Source organism: Borostomias antarcticus (genome assembly GCF_949987555.1).
Source record: "Borostomias antarcticus genome assembly, chromosome: 13".
NCBI lineage: Eukaryota > Metazoa > Chordata > Actinopteri > Stomiiformes > Stomiidae > Borostomias > Borostomias antarcticus.
This window is the reverse complement of record NC_140246.1, coordinates 19,242,179-19,258,254: the sequence shown is the minus strand read 5'-3', so window position 1 is coordinate 19,258,254 and position 16,076 is coordinate 19,242,179. Positions and strand designations below refer to the sequence as shown.

The window sequence follows — 16,076 nt, the reverse complement described above, 5'->3', positions numbered from 1 at the left end:
TGTGTGAACGTTTTAATGTAGAATATGTGTATGAGCTGTTAAAACTGTAGGAGCGACAGCAGTTTACAAAACTTGTAGATGTTTTCAAAACACAGGCTGCCACACTCTAAATACTGAACATTCCACACATCCACTTCAATGTTAAAAAAGGTCCAAAACAAACTTAAATTACATAAAAACTACAAGGAATTTCAAAAATCTGAATAGATCCTTTACTCAGCTAAAGGTCCTGAACATTTTAAACTTTGAAGGAGGTTTCTAGCACAAAAAATGAAGGAGGAGATAGGTTTCAAAGCTGACAAGGGGTTTCAAGGTCTGCCATAGACTTCCATTGTAAATTTTTTTTGAGAAAAGCGGAATATTTTGAAAAGTATAAAATATATTAAAAATCTGAAAGATATCCCATAAAGACCTTAACAAGCTGAACATTTTGATAGTTGAATGGTTTCTGTAGCTCAAAGTATGAAGGAGTTGAAGGCTGAAGAAGGTTTTAAAACTCCCCCATAGACTTCCATTCAAAAAAATTGTTGAAAAAGTTGAATATTTTAAAAAGTATAAAAGGTATAAAAAATCTGAAAGTATTCCGCGCATGTCCTTAACAAGCTGAACATTTTGATACTTGAATGGTTTAAGTGGCTCAAAGTATGAAGGAGCTACAGAGAGCCAAAAAACGTACGGAAGAAGAAGTAAAAAAAAAAAAAAAATAAATAAAGAACTGGATAACAATAGTGTGAATGCTTGCAGCATTCACACTAACTAGAAAATTGCATTTCCTGCAGAAAATGCGTGTGAATGCTGAGCAGCTGAACGGAATAGCAAAAGCATTGCTGAAAATGCATGAATGTGAAAAAATCTGAAATGTCAAATGCATCACACCTGAATGGTTGAAAATCCTGGAAGCTGAAAAGCCTGGAAGCTGAAAAACCCTGAAGCTTAGCTGAACTGTGAAACTGGCAGAATTGGAAGCTGAAGTGCATTACATCAAGAAGCTAAGAACTTAAATACATTGCTACAAATGCTGAAAGATAAACTGTTACACTGTAATGATGGAATGTATAGCTAAAAGGATTGGAAGCTGAAAAACCTGGAAACTTAGCTGAAATATAAAACTGGCAGAGTTGGAATCTGAACTGCATTGCCTTAATAAGCTAAAACTTTAATACAGTGCTACAAAAGCTGGAAGATCAACTGTAATACTGTCAAAGCTGAAACATGGAATAAATGATGGATTTTATTGATAAAAAGCTTGTAGGCTGGAAAACCTGGAAGCTTAGATGAAAATAAAAAAAACAAAGTGAAACTTGTTGGAAAGTTGAAACTTGGTTTTGTGAAACCTCCAATGCATCTGTATCTCCACTGTGTCAGGAAGCTGAAAAATCGGGAAGCTTAGCTGAAATTTCAAACTGTCAGAATTGGAAGCTTAACTGCATTACCTAAAGAAGAACTTATATACGTATAGAGTAGTTTAAGCTTTGAACTGAGCCTTTAGCTTGCAAGTAGTTTTAATTCTGTTTATTGACCCCTCTGAAGAAAATGTGTCCTTGCGGTGTGAAAACAGGCATAATAGTACTATTAATGAGAAAAAATATTTATATATATATATATACACAAAATAATTTTTAAACGGTTTGAATAATATCTAAATGAGTATAAAGCATGAAAAGTATATTTATACATAAGCATAAGTCATCATTGAGCAGCCTACCAGTTGTGTCTTACATTTTGTTCATGATGACCTGAACATAGAAAGTAGTTTTTCTAAGAATTAGCTACATCAGAAGAAAATGTCACATATAATATCTAATGATCTAAAATAAAATACAATAAAAAAGAAGAAAAAAAGATTATACAGTAGATTATAAAATGTATTAGACCACTATGGTGACTTATAGTTTCATAAATTGAAAAGCTGTACAAAAAGTAAAAATAAATAAATAAAAGGTATTAATGAGTTTACAGCCTAAAGATTGTCATTCTGAATATTTCATGGTGTGAAAAGATTAAGCCTGTTTTAACTGCTCTAATATTAACGCAAAATCCATAACTCATCACCACATTTTGTTTAATGCCTTTTTAACGTGTGAAACAATGTGGTGGTGATTTATGGTTTGTTATGTTAATAAGAGCAGTTAAAACAGACCAGTCAAATCTGGCCTGAAACACTATAATAAGAAGGTAGCCACAAGCAAAAGCTTAAAAGAACCTTAAAATCAATTCTAAAAGAAACAGGTGGCCAGTGCAGTTCAGCTAAAAATGGAGAGATGTGCTCATTCTTCTAGTCAGTTAAAAGAGATCAAGAGAGACCAGTAAATAGTGCATTGCAAAAACTAATAAATAATAATAATAATAAATAATAATAATAATAATAAAGGAAAATGCAAAAAAAGAAAACAACATAAATAACAAAACAAGATATGATATATAAATTGATAAGATAAAGTGGTTGTTTAAAATAAAATATTAACTTAGAAATGTTTTCATATTTAAATGTGTAATTTAGTGAAATTAAATGAATAATCATTATAACAAAAAACTGTATATAAATAATTTAAAATGATCATGAATGTTTGGTTTATAAATTAAAAAATAATATTAAATATAACACAATTTAAAAATTATTAAGACACTGTATGCCCCTGATTGGTCCGGTCACAAAGCAATTTCTGGAAATTGTTCTAGATAGGGAGAAAGCCAGACTAATCTGTGGAGAGAAACGGAATGTGGGCTTGTGAGGTCAGGATAGTCTCACCAGTCTAGAGTAATCGTGATCATGTTTTAGGCTATCCTGAGGCTGAGTAATCGTGACTGTGCCTGCCTTAGGTTGTCCCAAAAGTTTGCAGGTGGGATCTTACCCGTCTTTGGCTATCCAGCCTTCCATACCCGCCTAGTGTAGGATACCAGTTTCACTTTTTGGCTGAGTAATCGTGACTGTGCCTGCCTTAGGTTGTCCCAAAAGTTTGCAGGTGGGATCTTACCCGTCTTTGGCTATCCAGCCTTCCATACCCGCCTAGTGTAGGATACCAGTTTCACTTTTTGGCTGAGTAATTGTGACTGTGCCTGCCTTAGGTTGTCCCAAAAGTTTGCAGGTGGGATCTTACCCGTCTTTGGCTATCCAGCCTTCCATACCCGCCTAGTGTAGGATACCAGTTTCACTTTTTGGCTGAGTAATTGTGACTGTGCCTGCCTTAGGTTGTCCCAAAAGTTTGAAGGTGGGATCTTACCCGTCATTGGCTATTCAGCCTTCCATACTCGCCTATTGTAGGATACCAGTTTCACTTTTTGGCTGAGTAATTGTGACTGTGCCTGCCTTAGGTTGTCCCAAAAGTTTGAGTGGGATTTTACCTGTCATTGGCTAACCAGCATTCCATACTCGCCTATTGTAGGAAACTGACTTGGTATGAATGTCATAATCACCATAGTTGGCTGTGTCCATCAGCAATGGCATGAATGCCATCATTAGCAGTTTCTGGTTTGTTTTGTTTGCTTCAAACCTGTGTCAATAGCCAGGCAATGATTGAGGCTAGTAATCTTTGCATTGGTTCAGCTAATATTTGTGTCTCGTCAACACTGTAAATGAGGGAAACCTCAGTGCTTTACAAGTATAAAGATTTGAAATGAAAAATAAAAAAATACTTCCAGAAATTACATTGTGACCGGACCAGTCAGGGACTGATTATACCCTCAAAGGATTACTCCACTAACCAAACTACAAACTACAAAGCATTGCAAGTGCATTTAGCTTCCAGTGGTGTTAAGTGTTTTGTCAAGTTCATATGAGGACGTGCAGCGGGGGTTTGGTAACCTGTCCATTTTGCTTGCAATTCCAGTGTTGTGTTTTGTCAATGTTGTTCTGTCAGGAATAAAGTCATACCAGTCTGAAGATTTAGGAGGGCCAGTCCTGGTGTGGCAACCTCTCTGCAGCAGGAGAGCAGTAGAAGAGCTTAAACTGTCTGGTAGGCAGGAGGGCAGTGGTGTTGTGAATCCTTTTACAGTCTTGTGTGGCTCCTGGGCCCGCCCCCTCCTGGCTGGGGCTGGGGAAGCAGGGGACACCACAGCCCCCATGTCCTTGGAAGATGAGTAGGACCGAGCCAGCAGGGTTCTCATCGTGCCCCTGGCGGGCCTCCTGGCCTTCTCTGCAGGGGGCTCTGGGGAAGGCTTGGGGGATGCAGGCTGCCCTGATGGAGGTAGGCTCTTTGACACCAACACAATTTCTCTTGGTGTTCCACCTGGGCCTCTGGTCCTCTCTCATCACTGACCTCCACCTGTAACAAGACACATTATTCTAGAGTGCATCCCAAGGACAACAACCAAGAACATACACAAATTTGGTGGCAATGATATAAAACACAATTTTCTATTTGGATTCCATACTGTACCTTGAAACGACTTCTTGATCGTCTGGGGGCTGCTGGTACAGACGTGGGCTTGTACTGGGCTGGGGACAGTTCCACCTCGAATGGCAGCTTGGGAACAGGCTTATCAGCCCCTCTGTGCTGTGGTGGGTGACCGAGTCAACCTCTGCTGTGAGGTGGGATCCTCCATCCATCCGTCCCTCCCTCCCTCCCAGCCTCTATGTCCCTCACTCTGCGAGGCTGGGGCAGCAGGCCAGGTGGTGAGGCCTGCTGCAACGGAGGATCCACCTACTTTGGTTGCATTGAGAATATTGTACTACATTTCTGATAAATTGTGATCTATTAAAATGTGCTATGCCAAAGTACTCTTTTACATAATGTCTGTTAAACTATGCTCTTACATTCTATGCTTTGTTAAACTGGTAATCTATACTTAAATCAGAATATTTTAATACTTTAATCCAATATTTTAAAATATGCCTTGTTAGAGAAATTTCCACAAAGTTTTGCTTGAAACAATTGTTGTCAAATATGTCTTGCTTTATATTAGTTAGATCCTCCATCCGTCCCTCCCTCCCTCCCAGCCTCTATGTCCCTCACTCTGCGAGGCTGGGGCAGCAGGCCAGGTAGTGAGGCCTGCTGCAATGGAGGATCTATCTACTTTGGATGCATTGAGAATATTGTACTACATTTCTGATAAATTGTGATCTAATGTGCTATGTCAAAGTACTCTTTTAAACAATATCTGTTAAACTATGCTCTTTCATTCTATGCCTTGTTAAACTGCTAATCTACATTTTAATCTGAATATTTTAATACTTTAATACTTTAAACTATGCTTTGTTAGAGAAAATTCCACAAAGTTTTGCTTGAAGCAATTGTTGTCAAATATGTCTTGCTTTATATAAGTTAGCCTTCATTTTTATTGAATTGTAAAATATCACATACTGAGTAGACCAGCTAAACAAGCTAATATTGAAAATGTTTAAGTTTACTCGCAAGTCATTTGCATTTTCTCTTTATCTCTAAAACTCAGCTGACTTCTTTATGAACTGTTGGAGGACATTACACAGTATACAGGGTCGTGGTAGCTATAATAGGTTTTCATTACACCAGAATGGAGACAACGCTGTGGTTGGGAAATGAAAATGAGGTCTAGCAGTGTGTTCTTCTCTGTAGTTGCAGCAGTGATGAGTTGTGCATATCCCCTGGACTGAAACAGCTCAAGTATTGGCTTACGTGCGTTGGAGAAGAGATTCTCGTTGAAATCGCCACAGACAAGGATGGGGTGACAATCCATGATCTCCAATGAGTCCAAAAGGCTTCCCAGGTTAGACAGGAATGATCTCACACTGTAGTCTGGAGGTCTGTATACGGCTGCAATCAATGCGCTCACTGGGGCCTCAACCTTCAAAGCCAAAAACTCAAGGTCAGTTACGTTATCTATGTACCGCTTTTCACACACTCTAATGTGCTTTTTAACATAAACAGCAACTCCACCACCACCTATGTTGTTTATTTGTGGAAAATTGGTGTAGGACAGGTGTCTATTGCGTTTGAACATGTTGTAGCCCTCTAAATGGAGACTCTGTGCAACGAAGGAGCCTTGTAGGTGGGTTTCTGTGAGACACAAAAGATCTGCAAGACACAGTTCATAGTGGCTCTTGATGTCACTGACATGAGATGGCAATCCTTCTGTGTTATGGTGAACGATGGTCAGAGTGTCGTGTCTGTTTAATGTTTGTTTGATGTGAAGAAGAGGCATCATGTGGTCCAAGCTGACTTGTCTCATGGTCTCTAGGGCTGCAGTGATTTCTCGGTTGGCATATATTTTTCTCTCATCCATATCCAGGATGTGCAGTCCACTGAGAGAGGTCACTCTGCTGACAGCTACATAGGCCATGCCGGGTTCAAAAATGTGTTTAAGCGAGACTACAGCTGATGTCCTTGTCATACCTTGAACCTTATGTATTGTACAAGCAAAGGCAAGCTTTATAGGGAACTGTCTGCGTACCACTCCTTTCTGTTTCAGATTATCCTCTGCTCTCTCAATGTACACTAGATTGTTGGGTCCTCCTGGTACTCTGTTACAGTAATTCCTTCCAGCCGTTTCATCATCCATTTTGAGCCCAAGCATAGTGACGTGTGGAAAACCATTGTGTTCAGAGGTTACTACCCTGACTAGTGTAGCGAACGATCCATTCACCAATCCCTGAGACACGTCTATGTTTCTTTTGAGCATGACACGAGCACCCTCAGCAACGTTGAGTGTATCTGGTAAATCATCTTTGCCTCCTTTAAATGGTTTGACTTGTCGTGCCATTCTGCCGGTGTGTGGGTCCTTTTTATAGTCATCTGCATCAATGATGGTGATATTAGAATGGAGCACAGCCAATGTTGCAGAGTTGTGTGAATCAACTTGTTTATTAGTTGCAAAAATGTGCAGGACGTCAGTTGGACAAAGTGCTGGTTCGGTGATGGTCTGTGACAGTAAAGCTCTGTCTGCTTCAGACAACGCATGTGACTTGTCTTTCACGCGGATGCGGTTCAGCATTTCTGCAAAGGCGACATCATCCTTCTGACGCATAATCTCAGTGAGTGTTATCATCTGAAAGTGTTCCTGCCAGAGGTCAAGCTCACGTGGGTCATATACACAGAGGGTCTTGGACTGTCTCACAGGTGGTAGCTGATAAAAGTCTCCAACAGCTATGACTGACATACCTCCAAAGGGACTCTGGCTGCCTTTGATCTGCTTGAGTCTGACATCCACATAGGCAAAAAGGGGCTTTGACACCATGGACACTTCATCAATGACAAGGATTTCAGCATTTAAAAGTTCACATCTGACTTCATCCAATTTGTTACCAAGTCCTTGAAATGGAGGTTTTAGGCTTCGCGGCAGCTTGAGGAGAGAGTGCAGTGTTGTACCTGATATATTAAAGGCTGCAGTTCCGGTGAAAGCAGTCAACAGGACGGTGGGGTTTGATATGTCAGCCTCCTCAGCACGTCTCGGCAGCTTGCACAGTATCTTAGATGCCTCTGAATAGATGCACTTGATGAGATGTGACTTTCCTGTTCCAGCACCACCATTTATGTAATAAAAAAACGGCTCTGGATTTAGGCTACAGACGCGCTTTATGCACCAGTCTCTAACTGCATAGAATACACATGCTTGTTTCTGATTGAGATTCTGATACATGTGGCGTAACAGTGTGGGGTCTATTGCAGGGGGCTCTCTGATGGCTCTGACTTCTGTTGCTGCAGCAGCCTGATTACTGTACTCTGGGACATTCTCTTGTACATGTTCATGATCTGGCTCTCTTGCCTCCAGTTCTTCAATACACTCCAACCTCACTGCTTCGGATTCTGGCGCCAGATTACACCATTCATCAATCGCGCCTCTGTTCTGTTCAAACTCCTCCATTGCATTCTCAATTTCTTCACTGTTTTTCTCATATTTGTCTCTGTTTCGTTTGACAATGTGTGGGACATACTCTCCATAGTTAGAACCTGGTAGTTGAACCCAGCCACCATTGTAGAATGACTCATACGTGGGTAAAGACGGTCTTTTCAGTTCCTGGTCTGATCGGTGAGGAATGTACAGTTTCAGTAATGTGCCATAAAACTTCTCAGGATATTTCTCCTGTGATGTGCGATAATATCTGATGATAGCGGGCTTGTCTGTGTTTCTCCTTTGAACAAATCCCATGTCATTCAGCAGGGGCAAAACATTTTTACCTTTTGTCTGTCGGCCATAGACAATTCTGCAAGTAGAGGCAAAATCAGCCAAGCACATCTCCTCAAACTCTGGTGTTTCAGGTCTGGCTTTGTATTTGTCTGTCAAAGACGTCGCCCACACATTGTCACTTTCTGATGTTGTGCTCTCTAGGTATGCCATGGGGCGACTCATTCTCAGTGGGTTGTCATCTGTTGGTATGAATATGACGCCGCGTGAGCACTTCTTCATGTTAATTCCACATGCACGAGTCACACACTCCTGAGCACTGACCTCTCTCTTTTTGGAATAAGCCTGCATAATCTCCCTCATTTCATCACATTCATTTGCATACTCCCGGTTTCCTGAGTTCAGAATCAGTGTTTTAAGATACTCACTTACAGCGTTCTCACTTTTGCATATATATGTGCAAATGTAATGTATTAAACTGAAATAATTGAGTACAAACTGCACGTCAATGTTAGCGTCCCAAGCATCGAGTAGATAGGGGTTGTATCCATTTACCCAGCAGTCTTTTGGATCACGTTTCAGTACCAGTACGCTGGATTTGTTCATCATCTGCAGGTATCCCTCATAATCACCGAGTGTTAAGTTACATTGAGCCAGTAGCTGCTCTAAACTCAGAGAGGCGGCGGCAGGTTGATTCAACAGCAGGTTCAGTGGTCTAAGCTTTTCCTTAGCTGTTTCCAGTTCGACTGGATCATCTCCAGGTCTTGTTATCATTGTCTCTTTGGAGGGTGGTTTGGGAAATCCAAAACGGCATCCAGAGCCTAGACTTTTGAAACATGTCCTTGTGTGGTTTTTGCTGTGTATTTGCACTTCTGTTACTTTCTTATACAGTTCAGGTTGTGTATGTGGATCGGGTAGCTGGGCTGTGATGTATTTGGACACAAAATTACATACAGTCTGATCATCATCTTGCTCAAACACAGGTGCACCTTCTACCCATATGAGACAGTGTATGTGCGGGCTTCCTCTGTGCTGAAACTCCACTCTGTAAAAGTAGTCAACAACTTTGCCAAGGGGCTGCGCAGGAGACAAGATTAAATCTCTGTATAAGGCCTCAACACGTTTATCAAACATGCGCATTGTTGTCACAGGATTGCTTCTCAGTATGTCACACTTTGTGGACCAGTCAAGATCCTCAAAATTAACCTCCTCACCCTGCTGAGTTTTTATTGCCTCAATCACCTCAGGCCAACGCATTTCTGCTGCTGAAAATGTACAAAAGAATGTAGGACTTCCCAACTGTCTGATCATGGCAAAAAGATCTTTTGTTGTTTTTTCCCAGTAGGCTGGCGTCCCTCTCAATGGCTGCATGAATCTGACTGCATCTTTATTTCTCACCAGTCTCTCAACCTCGCGTCGGTCTTGCAACATTCCTGAGGTTATTCTGCGTCCATCTCTGGTGAAAGGTTTTCCTTTACGTAACTGTATTGTCATGCTGGAAGTGGCCAAATGTATTTCAGTCACAAACTGTGCAAAGAACAAATAGTTTGTATCTCTGGCAAACCGATTGTCGACACCGAAAAGCCTTGTTTTGAAATAACTACTAGGTGTTAATCTAATGGGTCTCTTTTCATCCAGTGTGTTTTGACCAGTGGGAAACTGAACAGGGAAAGACATGGCTTCCAGCTTAGGCGTTCTGAAAAAGCTGACTGGAGTATTCCTTTCTGCAGGGGCAACAGAGTAGATTCCTTCACTAAAACATAATATCTCCTCTGAAACATCACGTGGCTGAAGGCATGATTCTAGAGCAAGACCTCCATTAGGCATGTCACCCTCCTGTTCTGGATCATCTCTCTGCTCCTGAGGTTGACCGTCATCACTAGGCAGCACGTCATTGTTTTGTTGCTCATTTTCAGGATCCTTTTCTGCCTCACGCAGTGCATTGCTCTCACACCTGTCAATTTCCATCAAATCAGCTTCATCATAATCATCGTCATCATCATCCTCATCATCATCATCATCGGGAAGTGTTGGATCACATAACTCAGCCTCATCTCTGATAGTTACATCCTCATACTGTGGGTGAATGTGTTTGAGTTTATGCAGCGCCTGCACTAGTTTGGACCAGGTAACAGTCTGGAACAGCTGATGACCTCTGTAACACAACCGTCTCTTCAGTTTTACTCTCATGACTTGAGACTCACTTCTCAGTCTGGGCAGAGCATTGACTGTCTCCTGTACCTCCGATGGGACACAAACAACGTTACCGCGGATTGATCTCTGTCGGCCTTTGGGAAGAGGAATAATTTTTGCAAATGTAATGCATTTGGCTATGAGATGTCTCTCCAGTATGTTGAGATCAGACAGTTCAGGAGGGATGTCGGCGAGCATTAAGTTATTTGCCACAGCGAGGGTTGGCATGGTTCCATTCTTTAGATGATTATGGCAGGTGTAACAAATCCACTCTCTCCTTCTCTCATCAGGCACCTTGCACTGTTGTTCATTCCTGCAGTCATCTTGACACACATGGACATACTTTCCTGTCAGGCATGCTGCAACCACGGCTGGATTTTTGATGTAATATGACCTTGTGCAGGGTCGTACCTGGTTTGGAAATGATGCCTTATGACAGACAGTGCACACATAAGTGGGGCCGGCTTTTATTTTTGATCTGAAAAGAGATATGGCCTCTTTGATCACAGGGTTGTCACTCTCACGTGTTTGTCCACAGTTTATCCATCTGTATTTCCTTCTTATTTTCGCTGAACATTTCATGTTGCTCCTAAATGCAAGATTGTTCTTATATCTGTCTTGCATTCTCTGTCTCATTAGTTGTCTGTGTCTCACCCTGAATTCTTGGTCATGTGCATACCGCTGAGTGATATAAGATCGCTGCCTCTGCCTAAAGTCAATATTGTTTTTGTATCTCTTGATAATAAACTGTTTTTGCCTCTCTCTAAACTCTACGTTGTTTCTGTATCTGTTGATAATAAACAGTCTTTTCTTTTGTCGTAATATAGAATTGATACGATAGTGGTTGGTAAAGTACTTTAGCTTTCCTTGTCTGTGTTCTTCATTTGAAGCATACTTTGCCCTTTCTTTCCTTTTCTGATTCTCCTTTCTTTGTGATGTCTTTCCATTAAGCAATAGTCTCCTCTTAAATTTTCTCCTTTGCTGCGTATTAAGTTTTGACAGTTTACGGGAGATGTCATCACTGGCGAGAGTATTTATCAGTGGAACAGATGAGTTTGATTCATGTCTCGTAAATGATACAGGTCTACAAGTGATGTTAGTGGACATTCCCTGTAATATGTTGTCAGAGACATCGGTGGCATCAGTGTTCATCACTGTCGTTGCTGCAGTTGAGTTTGACTCACTTTGAGGAGCATCAGGTGATGTGACAGAATTTAAGCTTGGTGGCTCTGGTTCAATTTCCATATCAGTGGATAATACTTCACATACATCAGTGACAACAGTGTTTACCTTTGGAGCGCTCAGGCTTGACTCATTTTGAAGAGCATCAGCAGTTGATACAGCAGCAGTGTGAGTTGTAGGCCGACTCTCTGTGTCTGGGATGGCATCGTTCAGGTTGACTGTGTTCACATTGTAAAACTCAACAGGCTTCAACTCATAGTTACAGGAGGACTGTGTGCCCAAAATCTTGTGATACTTTAGGAGCCTGTCAATCATATCACTGAGATGTGTGAATGTCAGCATGACAGCAGTACCACGAGTGTGTGATCCCGGGAGTGGGGGCAAACCATCAGCTGTTCTGGAGTGGGGGTCGAAGAAACCATATCTGCCTGTCGTAGTTCTGAATACTGCAATACATAACCCTGTCATCAACAGCAATGCATACTGCACATCTGATAACAAGCAGCTCAATCCTGCCTCTAGGTCCAGAAAGCTATCTACAGCTCCAGGTAGAGGGTCTCCTAATGTGCCATATCTGGAAAGGTGTTCCATGTTCACATGGTGTGTAAACCTGCGTGCTGGGGCTTCATGGGGTAGCTCGTCAGTAGTCAAAAAGATGTGCTGAGGAAACCTTTTCCTGGCCTGTTGATACATAACGTCACCCTTATCCAAAACGAGGTCGAGGTCTGCTCTGGTGATGTTTTCATTCTCATGAAGGAATGCAAGAAAGGTTAATGAATTACATGTACACTGGGTATTTCTAAATGGGCCGTATCTAGGAGAATCCTGGCTGCGGGATGCACAGACATGTTTTACAGAAGGCTGATCTCCCAGGTTTACAGAGTCTGCATGAGAAGGTCCTGCTACACACGGATCATCACGTCCCCTTGGTACACTGTCTGCTTGGGATACCTGTGGTCGACATGACATATCACTTTGACCTCTGTGGTTTACCTGGTAATCATGAGATGGCCCTGGTACACACGGATCATCACTGTGCAGTCCTCTCTTTACAATGTCTGCATAAGATACCTGTGGTACACACAATGCGTCACGTTGACTTCCCTGTGTTACACTGTGAGCACGAGACGCTGCAGACACCTTGACCTCTCCAGGGCTCTGAGGACCAGCACATTCTTCCTGTTCAGTTGTTGCACAGTGAAGCTCAGTTGACTGTTGGCAGCGCAGTCTTGCAGCTTGGGACCTCTTACACTTCTTTGGCATTGTTGTTGTGCTCCAAAACCACAAATCTTAATGTTTTACTTATGTTGTACACAACCAAAATGTTAAACACAATATTAGTGATAAAGATTACTGTGTAGCAGGTTCAGAAGATAGATTAAAGCTGTCTGCTTTTAGTAATTAAAAGCACTTAGGAATAGTAATTAGAACTGGGATTCAGAAAATTAACACAGCCTTAATGTGTCTTTACAATATGTGTATGTATGCCTATTCTGATCAAAAAGATAAATTATATGCACTGTATATGTAGATCAGATACAATTAGTGTACTTATGAAATATATGAAAGCAACAGATTGTATTGTTTTGACTTTGTATTTAGTTATAAAGCATACAATTCAGTACAAACAAGTTGAAAAGTAATGTAATTAACTAATTCAGTGTACTGTATACAATCTAGAATGTAAATCTGTGGCTATTCAGATGAAAAATTAATTATATTCTTCTCAATTCACTTCTGTATAGAATAGAATAGAATAGAACAGAACAGAATAGGGGAGAGAGAGGCTTGTAAATAGAAATGCTTGTAAATGGAAATGCTTGTAAATGGAAATGCTTGTAAATGGAAATGCTTGTAAACAGAAGGCTGGTAAGAGAGGTTCTTCAAAACTGGGTTCTCAAAATTGGGTTCTCAAAATTGGGTTCTCAAACTTGGGTTCTCAAACAGGGTTCCAAAAACAGGGTTGTAAATGCTTGTAAAGGCTTGTAAAGGCTTGTAAAGGCTTGTAAAGGCTTGTAAATGCTTGTAAAAAGATAGAGTGGGACAGAGAGATTCAGCAAGATAGAATGCTTGTCAAAAGGAGATGTCTTGTAAAAAAAGATAGAGTGGGACAGAGAGATTCAGCAAGATAGAATGCTTGTCAAAAGGAGATGTCTTGTAAAAAAAGATAGAGTGGGACAGAGAGATTCAGCAAGATAGAATGCTTGTCAAGTAGAAAGCTTTGAGAAAAGCTGTTTTTGTGGTTGCAGCAGCAACAGTAGCAGCAGTAGCAACAGCAGCGACGGAAGCAACGGCAACAGTACACCTGTATGAGAGAGAGAGAGAGAGAGAGAGAGAGGGAGAGAAAGAGAGAGTCATTAATATATTGTTGGTGTGAATGTGTCTCAGTATGTACTGTATATATGTGTGAGTGTTTCAGTGGTGACTGTGAGAGTTTCGATAGTGAATGTAAGTGTTTGAGTGGTGACTGTGAAAGTGTTTCAATAGTGAATGTAAGAGTGTTTCACTAGTAGATGTGAGAGTGTCTCAATATTTAAGTCCCCTTCATCTCTTGATCTTATCTAACAGGGACATTCCTGCATGTTTGCCCACCGCTTATGGAAGAATATTCCCATTTCAACAATATTGTCTATTGTCTCCAGTGTGCTGGCAAACGTTGTTGCATACAGGGCTTAGCTCCGCCCTACACGATTGTGATTGGTTTTAGTACTATGTCTGACTGTCGTTTCAGTAGTATGTCTGAGTGTCTCAGTATGGGTGATTGTTTCAGTGTTGAGTGTGTTTCAATAGTGAATGTTAGAGTGTTTCTGTAGTGAGTGTGAGTGTCTCAATATTTAAGTCCCCTCCATCTCTTGATCTTTACAATGCAAAACAAGTAATGAGAACAGCTAGTAGAGATTTTGTTCCAAATCCCATATATGAACATAGTGAATAAAACAAACACAGTTCTCTCAATACTCCTTAAGCTATTAATTAGCTAAACCATAACCTATCCTATATGTACATGACCTTATATGGTTGTACCATGACTGACCAAGCTACCGACACCAATTACAAGACATTACATAGAGTGGTGAGGTCTGATGTCATTGTGGTTAATAGAGACTCCCACACTGCAGTTAAAAGTTAAAACACTCATATGACTCAAGTCATATAGAAAATTGCATTTCCAAAATGACGATATCTCCTCATCACTCTACAGGCCTTACCCACAACTGTATAATCAAAATATATCTTCCACAATGGTTAACTTACCAGAGTCACTGTCAAACATGGGGATAAAGAGAAAAGAGGCAACAACAAAGTGCACAGGTTAGCGCAACTAGTACAATACACTGAAATGCTAATAGTGGTAATAGTGTTTTATGCTGTCCATGAGGGGGCGCTAGCCTTTATGTTCATTGTGGTACTATGGGAAGATCAAATCAACTTCAAAGTTCAGCTCTAATGTATTTTAATGGCTAAACTTGGCTGTATGAAAACAAAATTGCAAACATGCAGCATCTTAAAGCCCTGGACCAGCAGGGCTGAGACAGCCACAGAGTATTAGAGTGAAATATAATCTCCCAACATTAAATAGTTAGGATTATGGCAACAGAAAGCAAAAGGTTTATGTTCTCACCTCTTCGCTTCGAAACACCTTTCAGGAAGTCAAATCTATGAAATATAAAACAAGAGCATTGAGACACACATCACCTTTAAATGGGACCAATTGCATTCACGTCCTACGTACGTGAGCATTATTCTGATAGGCCTGTACACTTTAAGACCATCCTTTGAAACTTACCTACATTAAACCTTCGGAATTGAATGGTACATTCGCCATTTATGATATTAGGTTATATCTGCAGTCTGTAGACTATTCCATAAACAAGCTGCGACCGTCTTATTAACGTTAGGCTAGAACTAACCTGCACGCCAGCAAACAGCTGTCGCTAACGTTAGCTCAATACTAAGCAATCAGTGACGGTCTCTTGACATGTTGTTTATAGAATAGACTGCAATTAGCTCATAATGCCCTAAATAGCGAATGTATGCTTCAATCTCACAGGGTAAATGTTCTAATTTGATAATCAAACGGCATAATAGCTAATTTATCTTATAGAAAGCAGTATCCGTCTCGTTTTGAAAACCAACGGACGTTGAGCAGTTAGCGTTAGCTAGCTAACGTTACCCAACGTCCCTTGTTTAAAATAGCTAGCAAGCCAATTTGTCACTTGTGTCAATAATCAGACAATATAAAATATTCGACTTTTCTAATTAATTTCAATAAAAAAAATACGCCTATTTGACGTTATTAGTTGAACATTTCGAGTGTAACTCGCTAGCTAGCGTTAGCCAACACCAACTCACCATGACACCGGAATGTGACGAATGAACCCGTCTACCTAGCGTGTACCTTGAGCTTGCGCGAGGGCAAAAAAAACACAAGTCTGATTATTGATGCATGAAAACTAATTTCTTATTTGCTTTACATATAATGAATGCATTTGGATATATAACGATATATACATAAGTACATATATGAATACATTGGCATTTGTTTTTATTCATGAACAGTTCTAATTAATTTAATATGCTTTATTGACATGAATGTCAGGTGAACAATATTGCCAAAGCATCAAGGATAATACAATTCAATAATGACACAAGAAAACAATTTA

At 40.5% G+C, this 16,076-nt stretch overlaps 1 protein-coding gene across 1 annotated transcript in view; it reads left to right on the top strand.

The window, feature by feature from the left end:
- LOC311317037 (voltage-dependent L-type calcium channel subunit alpha-1C-like) overlaps positions 1–16,076 on the top strand; it is a gene marked incomplete at both ends in the record, with an annotated part of 479,213 nt that overhangs the window by 177,083 nt on the left and 286,054 nt on the right. The window lies entirely within an intron of this gene.